Here is a 12,737-nt window from a genome sequence, read left to right as displayed (position 1 = left end):
CGAGGGCGAACGTGGCTGCCATGGGGGCAAAGATTATCACTTGGCCCCCAACAAGCGAGGCCAGACGATAACGTGCCGACTCTCCCGCCACCAGTCATCCCGCGGGACCTGGAGGCCGGCGGGTTCCCCCGGCGCGACCTCGGGTAAAAACTACCATTCCCGACTCCACGCCGCGCCCATGAGCCCGGCCGCCGGAGGGGACTAACGCGCAAGGCATTGTAGGACTTGTAGTCTTTCTCCCCCTCAGCTCATTGGAGGCGGGGCGATCCTATTTTATGTAAATGATCGCTCCTTCCCAACCCCGCTTCCCTTCCCTCCCTTTCCCTCCCCCCACCTTCTTTCACCGCGAGTTTGAAATTCCCGCGAGCCGGCGCCCGAGGCCGGAACACTCGCGAGAACTGAGGTCACGGCGCCGCGATCTCCTTTCCCATTCCCCTCCCTCTCCGCCCTCCCCTGCCCTCCCTCCCCTCCGGGCGTGTGGGACTCGGTGTCGGCCCAGGGTAATGCGCAGAGCGGGGTCGGCGCTGTCCGAGCGGAGGAGGCCGAGTGGCGGCGGGGGAGGACCCGGAACCGCGGCGCGGGCGGCTGTCGCGTCCTAGTCGCAGAGCGCCCTCGGGGGTGTGCGTCCGAGGTGGCCGGGAGGTCGCGGGCGGAGGCCGGCGCGGAGAGCAGCTTCCGCGGGGCGGAGGAGAGCGCGCCCTGCCTGTGGCGGCCGTGTCTCCCGGGAGATGCTGTGACGGGCCCGCGCGGGAGGAGCTCGCGCCCCCTGCACCCGGCGGCCGCGGCGGCTCCGTCACCCGCCCTTGCCAGGTAGGGGGAAGGGAAGGAGGGCCTGGGCCGGCGCGGCCTGGGCGCGCAGCGGCCTCCCGGCTCCTCGCGCCGCGCGGGGCCTAGGCCGGGCTCGGGCCCGCCCTGCCCGCGAGCGGTGGCGGGTACGGCGCGCTCGGGGGCTCCGCGGGTGCGTTATATAACGTCCTCGTCGGCGGAGCGCAGCGGCGGCACATGGCGGCGGAGCGGGCCCGCGGGGTCCGCCTCCCGCGCCGGCAGCCGGGCGCTCGGCCGCTCCAGGTGCTCCCCGATGCGGTGGAGACCTTGGCGGGCCTTTCCCTCGGAGCCCCTGCGGGGGCTTCGCGTCGGCCCTCGGGGAGCCTGTGCTCCACATGCTTCTGCGCCTGGCCGGGGTGAGTCCAGGGCGGGGAAGAAGTTGGACTCGTGATTTGAAAAGCGCAGCGAATTGGTCAGATCGGGGAGATTTAAAATAACAGTACGTCTCGAAGTGGGGATTCGTGTGCCTTTCTAGTCCCACCTGGAAACTCGAAGACGATGACTTTTGTTACTGGTGGACTGCTTTTGGCGGTGGAGGGTGGTAGGTTAATTTGTTCTCAAAGCCAGCGAGGTTCCTACTAGCTGTTATCATCTTATTTCAGATAGGCAGTTTGAGAAATATCTGGAAGAACCCGAGTCCTTTAGGATAAAATCTAGATCTTTTGGGAACTCGAAAATTTCGGTTTATTCTCAATATTCTAAAGAACCGGTAGATTCTGAGAACCTTCTTTCGTGAGCTTTCACTGATGGGGTCTGTGAAAAGGAGAGAAGAAATTAGGGTAGGTTTCCTTATTTTGGAGGATTTGAGCAGGGATGACATGCCCAGCTCAAGTTCATGCTTGAGGGATGCTCTAAGTGTCTTAAGCGCTGTGGAAAGTCTGCATTCTCTCCGTAGTCTAATTTTTGATCCTAATTTTTCGATAACCTAGTATCAAAGTGTCACCAATTCGCAAAAGAGCAATAATTGTTAAAATTTTTTTTTTTTAATTCTTATACTGCACTTTTGGGATGGATACATCTTGATTTGAGAGGAAACAAAACTTTCTTTCCTTCTCTTCTTAGCGTGAAAATTTTCAGGAACTGCTCATTTTTCTTCAGAATGAAGTGTAACTTCCCTAGGTTAGGTTAACAGTCTCCACAGGTATGTCCTGCTGTCCAGCCTCAACTCTTGACAGGTTTATGCTTCATCTGTTCCGGAATCATCCTCAATCCTGGGACCATTTTCTTGAAGATGTACTTTGATGTTCCTGTGCTCAAGTCCTTCAGCCTGGAGTGCCATCTCTGCCTTTTTCAAGTTCTCAAATTTCAGATACTCCTTACCTTAAATGCCCTGTTTTCTGTGCAGTTTTTCATTTTCCTTTATCCCACTGCCTCCCTGGGATCTCACAGCATGTATACCTCTATTGTAGCCTTTATTTATGTCTGATATTCTGATGGTTGTCTGTGTATCTCCTCTTCTAGAATGTAAACTCGTTGAGGTCACGAAGTAGGTCATCTTTCTGCCTTCCCATTCCCTTCCCAACACAATGTTTAAAAAGCGGTTGGCATTTAATAAATGTTTGAATTAAATTTGAAAGAACAACTGCTAAAAGGCTGAAAGTTTCTGGGTCCACTGATGTGCTTTACATTTAAATCATAACTCTTAGTCTTTTTACGAGTCAAAAAGAAAAAAGTAAAAATGCATACAGAATGTTTTTGTAGAAATGTTTGCTCAGTATATGTTGCAATATAATTATTGAACAACTAGGTTAGAGATTTATTTTCTGTAGTGGAATTCAGCTGCTTTTGAGGATGTGTGTGCGTATTTCACACAGAACTGATTTATGGTATTCTGTCTTAAGATCTTCCCTAGTCATTTTGCGAATTTTGCTTTGTTTCTTAATGCTGAAAGAGTGTATACTTAAAAATAAGTTGGACCCAATATTGAGTTTTTTGTTTTTGATGGGCTTTATTTTTTTAGAGCAGTGTTAGGTTCACAGTAAAATTGAGTAGAAGGTACAGATGCTTCCAGTATACCTCTTTCCTGCACCCACTCAGGCACAACCTCTGGCATTATCAATATCCCCCACCGGAGTGGAACATTTGTTACAATTGATGAACCTACACTGACACATCATTATCACCCAGAGTCCATAGTTTACATTAAGGTTCAATCCTGGTGTGGTACATTCTATGGGTTTGGACAGATGTGTAGTGGCATGTATCCATTATAGATAGTATCATTCAGAGTAGTTTCATTGCCCTAGAAATCCTCTGTGGTCTGCCTGTTCATCCCTTCTTCTCTGCTAACACCTGGCCACCACTGATCTTTTTACTGTCTCCAAAGTTTTGCCTTTTCCACAATGTCATAATTGGAATCGTGCAGTATCTAGCCTTTTCAGATTCGTTTCTTTCACTTAGTAATGTGCATTTAAGTTTTCTCCACGTCTTTTCATGGCTTGTTAGCTCACTTCCTTTTAGCACTGGGTAATGTTCCATTGTCTGGATGTACCACTGTTTGTTTATTCATTCACCTACTGAAGGACCTCTTGGTTGCTTCCATGTTTTGACAATTATGGGTAAAGCTATTATAAACATCCATGTGTAGGTTTTTGTGTGGACATAAGTTTTCAGCTCCTTTGGGTAAAAATACCAAGAAGTGTGATTACTGGATCGTATGGTAAGAGTATGTTTAGTTTTGTGAGAAGCTGCAAACTGTCTTCCAAAGTGGCTGCACCATTTTGCATTCCTACCAGCAATGAGTGAGAGTTCCTGTTGCTCCACATCCTCACCAGCATTTGGTGTTGTCAGTGTTCTAGATATTGGTCACCCTCATAGGTGTGTAGTGGTATCTCATTGTTTTAATCTGCATTTCTCTGATGACATATGATATGGAGTATCTTTTCATGTTCTTGTTTGCCATCTATGTATCTTCTTTAGTGAGGTGTCTGTTAAGGTCTTTGGCCATTTAATTGGGTTGTTTTCTTGTTGAATTTTAAGAATATTGAGTTTTTAAAAATTGATTTTAGGGGCCGGCCCCATGGCTTAGCGGTTAAGTGCACGCGCTCCGCTGCTGGTGGCCCGGGTTCGGATTCTAGGCATGCATCGAGGCCCCGCTTGTCCAGCCATGCTGTGGCGGCATCCCACATAAAGTGGAGGAAGATAGGCACAGATGTTAGCTCAGAGCCGGTCTTCCTCAGCAAAAAGAGGAGGATTGGCATGGACGTTAGCTCAGGGCTGAGCTTCCTCACACAAAAAAAAAAGAATAAAAGGTTCATGAATATTAAAAAAAAAAAAATTGCTTTTATTGTTTAATGTGTCTGTTCCTGTCCCTGCTAGTATCTTGCTATCCTAATTCGCCACATGTTTAGGACCTGTTACTTGCAAGGCATGGTGACCCTCTGGCATTCACAGGAATAAGATATGATTTTTGCCTTTTAGGAATTCATAGTATAGTGGAGAAGACAGGCAAACACAAGTAATAAATTTCAAAAATCATATTTAGGATTGCTAACATAAAGATGGAAAGGAGTGAGCTCAGGAATGAGATTAAATAGGAAAGGATGAGTCTACCCAGACCACACTGGGAATCTAGTCCTTGAGTGATAGGTGGGGCTTTGGCAGATGGGGATGGAGGAGGGAACAGCATAAAGAAAAGAATGAAAGTGCCAGGCAATAGCAAGCTGATGAAGGCAGTGATTTTGGGAGACAAGGCTGTAAAGATAGTCTGGGTCTGCCAGATTGTGGTGGGCCTTGATTACCTGTGGCTGAGGGTGTCAGTTTTTATATGCGGTAGGGAGTCATTGAAGGTTTTTGAGAAGGGGAGTGATATAATCTCTCTGTGCTTTATCAAGAAAATGAACAATATTTTCATTAACAGCCACCAGAGTGTTCCTGCTCTGCCTCTAGACCTTGGGAAGGAGTTGAAACTGTGTAAATTATGTTTTAGAGGTTGCCAGTGCTGGCATGTCATAAAGGCCAGGACTCTACTTAATTTTGTACAATATTGAACATAGCTGGTTAATGCACTTGTGAACATATATGTCTTTATATGAGATGTTCTTTCTAATATAATTTTTAGAAATTCTCCTCAATGTGCTTAAAAGGTTAAAATTTACACTGTAAATTTGGGATTTGAAAGGTCTTGAAGCCAGCTTTTGCCATATAGATTCAAAGGCTAATTTCTAAATTTAGAAAACTTTTTGTTTCCTTCACTGAACATTTTTTTGAACTCCTTTGTGCCAGGCACTGTGATAAGCTAAGAATCGGAGAGGTAAGTATTCTCCTTTTCTAGAAGCTTGGGTGTGAGACGAGAAGGAAGACAGAATATAGAAACATAGCATTACATGTACTAGTAAGTGGTAGAACCTGGACTTAAAACCATTTCTGATTCAATGTTTGTGTCTTTTCTTTATTCTGGATGGAACCTGTGATTATTTTTCAACTTGCTATTTCTCAGACACTTAGGGCTTTGAGAAATTCTTTTTCCTCTTGAAATAGGCATCAATATATATTATGCAAGTTTGAGAACACTGCTCTAATTCCAGTGGAACTAAAGGGGTAAATTCTTTTGGCTATGTAGAAGCCAAGTCTGATTAACTTTCAGGACCAAGAAGTGAGTTATAATTTTACCCTAATCCTAAGCAACTATTTAATGAAAAGGGGAGGCAGTGAGATGAAGGTAGAGGAACACTTAGGAGGGGGCTAATGTACTGAGGGTAGAGAGGAAGCTATGGATTCAGCATTTCGTTTTTGTGCATCTAGCATTTTAGCATGTAGTGAGCATTTAGTATTGGTTGAATGAATTAAGAAATGGACTCAGAATTGATAAACTGTTTATCCATTGAATGTGGGAAGTAAGACTGGAGGATCACCAAGAAAGTTGAGCAGCTTCAAGATTTCAGTTCTGTTGTCTTTAAATTTAATTTCTAAGTTTCTAAGGATAGCACTAACTTAACATTGTTACCATGTTAACCTTTTGTGGAAATACCTGGGCCATAGACCAGAGCTATGAGGTACTTGGAGTCTTTTAACACTTGCAAACCTGGAAACATGGTTTAATCCACGGTCCATACTGATCTGAGTTCTGTTTCTGATGGATTAATTGCAGTAAATATTTATTTGTTGAATTTTCTTTGGCATAAGATAAGAAAGAATATTAATGATAACCCACTCACTGCTAAATTCAAGATTATAAATGTTTCACAAAGCATTCTACTTCCTTTTATTTTAGATTAATTGTGGATTTTTGTAAATTTTGTTTTTATCGTTTTTCCCCCGCTTTGTTTCTCTTTTATGATTTAAAAGTTCTCATATTTTGGGATTTAGTGAAAAGTCGAATGACTGTCTCTCACCCTCTTAGATTATGACTCTTCTCCTTTCAGTTTTTTCTTTCTAGACCGTGATTTTCTTTTCCCCATAAAAAGTTTTTACTTCCATATGTCAATTTTCAACTCCAACGTTATTATCTTATGGGGGTAGCCATTGAAGCGGTGTTTTCCTCAAAAAGTAACGTTGTGTGCTGTGCTTCTCAGAATGATAGTCCAGTGATATAGATGTGGTGGGGTACCTGAAACATAGGACAGATGCGGTGTCACTTTTACCTGGAGATTTAGTCTGATTACTGCCCAGTACATAGAAGTTGCTTCATAGATTATACCTTCCTCTCCCACCACTCTTTTGGGGGTGGGGGTGGGATGCCTTTAGATCTTTTATCCATCTTTAATTTCCCATTTCTGTATCATACTGAGGAAGAGGTCTTATTTTTTTTTTTTTCCAGATTTCCAGAAGGGATAGCTAAGTTGTCTCAGGACATTAAAAGTTTGTAATTTTCACAATGATTTGAAATGTTACCTTTGTCATAAGTGAAATAGTTCAGTTCTGGTCTCTTGCTTTCATGGATCTATTTCTCTATATCAATACGGTGTTTTTTGATCTTCTCAGAGAACCAGCTTTTGATGTCATTGATTTTTTTTCCTTTAGTTTTTCTCTTTTCTATTTCATTAATTTTGGCGCTTTTGTTCCTTTCTTCTGCTCATGCTGGGTTTAATTTGCTCTTCGTTTTCTAGTTTCTTAAGGTGGAAGCTTAGGTTATTGATATGGGGTCTTCCAGGTATTTAATGCTATTAATTTCCCTCTAAGCACCACTTAAGCTGCATCACACAAATTTTGATATGTTGTGTTTTCATTTTCATTCAGTTCAAAATACTCTCATTTCTCTTTTGATCTCTTCTTTGATCCATGGGTCATTTAGAAGTGTGTTATTTAGAGTCCAAATATTTGTAAATTTTCCAGATGTTTTTCTGTTATTGATTTCTAATTTAATTTCAGTGTGATCAGAGGATGTACTTTGTATGATTTGAATCCTATTAAATTTGAGACTTCTTTTATGGCTCAGAATATAGTCTATCTTGGTAAATCAGCTGTATGCCTTTGAAAAGAACATGTCTTTTGTTCTTGGGTAGAATGTTCTATAAATATCAATTAGGTCAAGTTAGCCAATTGTGTTTAGGTCATCTTTACCCTTACTGTTTTTCTGTCTAGTTCTATCAGTTATGGAGAGAGAGGTATTGAACTCTACAATTACAATTGTGAGTCTGTATGTGTCTCCTTTCAGTTCTCTTAGATTTTGCTTCATATATTTTGAAGCTCTATTACTTGATACATAAATATTCAGGATTGTTAATGTTTGCTTGGTGAATTGACCCCTTTATCATTATGAAATGATTCTCTTTATCCCTGGTAATATTCTTTGCTCCGAATTCTGCTTTGATATTAATACAGCTGCTCCAGCTTTTTTTGGATTAGTGTTAGCATGGTGTATCTTCCATTATTTTACTTTCAACCTTTTTGTTTAAACTTGGTCTTGCTTTTTGATCCAATCTAACAGTCTCTACTTTTTAATTGGAATGTTAAAGTTATTTCATTAATATAACTATTGATGTAGTATGATTAGGTTTAAATATACTATCTTCCTATGTTTTTATTTGTTCCATTTATTCTTTCTTTTTATACCATCTTTTGGATTGACTTTATTATGACATTTTATCTCTTTCATTGGCTTATCAGCTATATCTGTGTGTGTGTGTGTTTAGTGGTTGTTTTAAGGTTTACAGTGTACATCTTTAAATTATTACAGTCTATCTTCAAACAACAGTATAGCATTTAATGTATAGTGTAAGAACCTTGTAATGGTATGCTTCCATTTCTCTTCTCTAGGCCTTTGTGCTATTGTCATTTGTTTTACTTGTAAAAATCTTATAAACTCCTCAATATATTCGTATCATTTTTGCTTCAAATAGACAATTGTCTTTTTCTTTTTTTTTTCAGTGCGGAAGATTAGCACTGAGCTAACATTTGAAACCAATCCTCCTCTTTTGCTGAGGAGGATTGGCCCTGGGCTAACATCCGTGCCCATCTTCCTCTACTTTATATGTGGGTTGCCTGCCACAGCATGGCTTGATGAGCGGTGTCTATGTCCGCGCCCGGGATCCAAACCTGTGAACCCCAGACTGCTGAGGCAGAGCGCGCAAACCCAACCACTACACCGCTGGCCCAGCCCCAACAATTGTCTTTTAAAGAGATTAAGAATAAGAAAAAAAGTATTTTATATTTACCATTTTTGGTAGTCTGTATTCTTTTGTGTAGATCCAGATTTCCATGTGGTATTATTTTCCTTCTGCCTGAAGGAATTCCTTTAACATGTCTTGTAGTGCAGATCTGCTGGTGATTGTCTTTTCAGCTCTTGTGTGTCTGAAAGGTCTTCATTTTAAAAAGATATTTTCACTGGATGTAGAATTCTAGATGGACAGCTTTTCTTCCTTTCAGAACTTAAAATCTGTTCCATTGTCTTCTAGCTTGTGTTGTTTTCAACGAGAAGTCTTCTGTCATTCTTATCTTTGTTCCTCTGTGCAGTGTGCTACTTTTAAGATTTTCTCTTTGTCCCTTGATTATGATGTATTTTGGTGGAGTTTCTTCATGTTTTTGGTGCTTTAGGTTTGCTGACCTTTTTGGATTTGTGGGTGTATAGTTTTCATTAAATTTGGAAAATTTTGGCCATTAGCTTTTCAAATACTTCTGTCCTCTCTTTTTGGAGGTTGCTGTTACACATGTTAGGGCACAAGGTTATCCCATAGCTCACTGATGCTCTGTTCTTTCCCTCCCTGCCCCCAGCCTTTTTCTCTTTGTGCTTCATTTTAGGTAGTTTCTATTGTGGGTGTTTAAGTTCACTAATACTTTCTGTCTAATCTGTTAATCCCATCCAGTTTATTTCTCATCTCCAGAAGTTTGATTTCCTCTTTTTTATATCTTTCAAATCTTTCCTTAACATGCTCATGCTTTCCCCTATCTTCATAGGGATTATAGCTAGAATAATAGATTTAATGTCCTCATCTAGTAATTCTGACATCTGGGTCATTTCCAAGTCTGTTTCTATTGGTTGGTTTTTTTCCCCCCCTTATTATGGGTCATATTTTCCTGCTTTTTTGCATGCTTGAGAATTTTTAATTGGATGCCAGACATTGAATTTTACTTTATTGAGTACTGAATATTTTTGCCTTCCTTTACATATTCTTGAGCTTTGTTTTGGGATGCGGCTCAGTTATATGGAAACAGTTTGATTCTTTTGACGCTTGCTTTTTGAGCTTTTTTAGAAGGCCCAGCGCAGCCTTTAGATAAGGGCTAATTTTTCTCCCACTATTGAAGTAATCAATACCTTTTTGAGTACTCTAGGTGCCCCGTGTATTATGAAATCTTTCCCCTCTGGAGCTATTCCTGGCCCTGTGTAAGCTCTGGGAATTGTTTTCCTCTACTTTTCCAAGGATTCATTCCTCGGCCTCTGGTGGTTTCCTTATGTGCTTACGCTGAGATCATATGAAGATTCGGGGGAACCCACTGCAGATCTCTGGAGCTCTTTGTATGGCCTTTGTACTGCAGTATTGTGCCCTGTGAATTCTAGCTACCTTTGGCTTTGTGGCATTCTCAACTGTCTCCTCAACTCAAGGAGACCCTTGGGCTCTATTTGGGTTCCCTCTCCGTGCTCTGTGTCCTGGAACTCTATACATAGTAAGCTAGAGAGACAGCACTAGAGGTCATCTTGTTCTCCTTTCCTTTCTGCTGTCCTGTGCTACCTGTTGTCCAGTGTCTAAACACCTTGTTTCATATATTTGTCATGTGTTTTTAAGTGGGAGGGTATATCTGGAGTGGAAATTACAGTTCTGTTTTTAAACACTGTGACTGAGCCAGTACTTCCACATCATAATCTTTGTATCACATTAAAAACAACATAACAACAGAAAACACATCCAGCCTAAGAAATAGAACATTTATTATATTTCATTTAAAAAAAATTGATTATTATTGTGCATTGTTCTTTCAGATGAACTTTAGAATTACCTTGTGAAACTCTTTTAAAAATTCTATTGGGATGATCTTGATTGACTTGCAATGATCATAGAACTTTTTTGCTTAATGTTCATGAATACTCCACAGAATACACTTTGGGAAAAGCTACCACGTAGAATTCTGAAGGTTTTAGCTCTGGAGAAATGTTTGGTTTTAAGTTTAATAGAAAAACTGTTAACTTCAGTTTACCATTACACTGGTTTTATCAAGGCTATAGAAGGCCATCAGGGGAAAACAACAATATCAATGTGATTGTGGCCTTTCCTACCTAAGTTTGTCTAAAAATTTCTTTGGTACTAAGATACTTAGGAGGAGAGGGATTATGACCAATTTCTGTAAATATAATGCTTTCAGCAACTAAAACTTGAGCCTAGGACCCTTATATAAATATAAGAGGTTTTCGTATTGGAGGCTAATGGTCATTACTTTCCATTGACCATATATTATATATTATAGTAATTATAATCTAATTACTTTATTTTAGATTATACTTTTGGATCTGTTTTGGATAATAAAAAACAAACTTCCACTTTTAATGGGTAGGAAATCTCAAATATAACCTTTAAAGTTTTTTGAGTTATGGTGACATATATGATAAGTTTTTTTGAGGCAGTTGATCAGATTTTCATCTAGAAAATAGCATTTACAGCTTGAACAGAAAATTAAAACTCATGTTTTGTTAACTTATTTATTGAGTGACCTTTTCAAATTTTTTTTTTTCACATAAATTTTTCTTGGGGGGGTACCTAACTACTTGCCAATTATAGATTTGGGTGTAAAGAATAAGAAAGAACAAGTAACTGGAGATCAGAAGACCCTTAGTCTGGTTAGAGGTCAGACTTTGACAGAGGCTGAGTGATTAGGAATAGAAATGATTGACTACGATGCAGAAATTTTTGTTGTTGTTGTTGTTAAAATGGGCAGTTTCTAGTGACCACTTGTATTGCATGGTCAGGGGAGGAAAAGGAAAAGGAAACCATTTATTCATGTATTCAACCAATATTTTGTGCCTCCTCCACAGTGTGGAAACTACTAGGATTAAAATGATAAATAAGGTACATATTTGTCCCCTAAGAACTCTCAATCAAAGAGGCAATTCTACAGTGTGATAAGTGCCGTCCATGTTAGAGGAAGTACCAGATTTGTCAGGAATGAATAGGAGAATTGTAGCTTAACTCAGACATGAGAGAGTGAGGGGAAAGCTAGTGATCAAGGAAAATTTCTTGAAGAATAATTGTTTTAGCTAAGTGCTCAAAGTTTCTGGGTAGGCATTAGAGTTATTAACCAAGAGAGGAAATAGAAGAAAAGGGTCAAATTTGTAGAGAGGAAGGAGAAAGAGTGATTGTTTCATTTTGGAAATGTTGAGTTTGAGGTGCCTTTGGGGGGAATCCAGGTAGAGAGTGGTTGGCAATGTCTGTTGTTTTGGAAGGAATTGTGGTGTTGCTGTCATACAGCATTTGAAGTCATGGAGTGACAGAGATTTCTTTCTCCAGATAATCTGAGTAAGTGAGATAGAGGATGTAAGTCTTTTGCCTATAGGAGAAAAAAGTTCTAGAATTGCCAGGTCAAAAGATTTGTCCATGTAGGGGCCTGCCCAGTGGCGTAGTGGTTAAGTTTGTGTGCTCTGTTTCTGCGGCCCGGGATTTGCTGGTTAGGATCCCAGGCACGGACAGATGCACCGCTTGTCAAGCCATGCTGTGGCAGTGTCCCATATAAAGTAGAGGAAGATGGGCACGGATGTTAGCTCTAGGGCCAGTCTTCCTCAGCAAAAAGAGGAGGATTGGCAACAGATGTTAGCTCAGGGCTAATCTTACAAAGAAAAAAAAAAAAAAGATTTGTCCATGTAAAATTATAATCTGGCACATTATCCTCCAAAAAGGCTGTTAAGGTTTATGGTCCCACAAGAGTATATATGCACGTGTGTGTTTCCCTATACCTTCAACAGTGATTGGCAAAAATGGATCATGATTTAACATGGTGTTTTCTTGAGAGTGAATATTAGGTTGATTTACATCTTCTTCCTGTCCTAAGATTGCATAAATATCTCCTGTATTTTCAGAGTTTATTTTTATTTTAGATTTTGTTTTATTTTTTAAAAATTGTTTAGGTAATTATTATTGATTTTATAAAAATAAAAAATGTGTTAAAAAAATCCAAGCCATACTGAAAAGCATAAAAAAAGGAACAAATCTACATCCGAAATTTGGATCACACAAAAAGTAAGCAGTACTAAAGTTTTGTGACTATTTCAGACATATCTGTTTGCAGATATCAGATAGAAGAAATCATACAGAGACAAATTTTATGAAATGGAATAAACTATAAATGTGATTTTCTTTTGAAAATTAATTTTATAAGAAAAACTGAAATTAAGGGACAGGAATTATTGAACTTATGATAATTTTTATTTTTTTAAAAGGAATATATACATATATATATATTTTTTTTTTGCAGGGAAAGATTTGCCCTGAGCTAACATCCATTGCCAATCTTCCTCCTTTTTTTTTTTTCCCCCAAAGCCCCAGTAGATA

At 40.2% G+C, this 12,737-nt stretch overlaps 1 protein-coding gene across 2 annotated transcripts in view; it reads left to right on the top strand.

Annotated features, from left to right (window-relative positions):
• Positions 1-469: 469 nt before the first annotated feature.
• Positions 470-12,737, top strand: part of AHCTF1 (AT-hook containing transcription factor 1) — a 97,353-nt gene continuing 85,085 nt past the window's right edge. Inside the window, exon 1 of one of the 2 annotated variants that reach the window (XM_058533580.1) lies at positions 470-810. The gene's annotated coding sequence lies outside the window, so the exon portion shown is untranslated. Of the gene's footprint in view, positions 811-1,160; positions 1,182-12,737 lie in introns of those variants that run through there. The other variant, XM_058533578.1, reaches the window with a different exon arrangement.

This window comes from Diceros bicornis, chromosome 38, assembly GCF_020826845.1.
Source record: "Diceros bicornis minor isolate mBicDic1 chromosome 38, mDicBic1.mat.cur, whole genome shotgun sequence".
NCBI classification, from domain to species: Eukaryota; Metazoa; Chordata; class Mammalia; order Perissodactyla; family Rhinocerotidae; genus Diceros; species Diceros bicornis.
The sequence above is the reverse complement of the archived record's forward strand: the minus strand, read 5'-3'. Positions and strand labels throughout refer to the sequence as shown.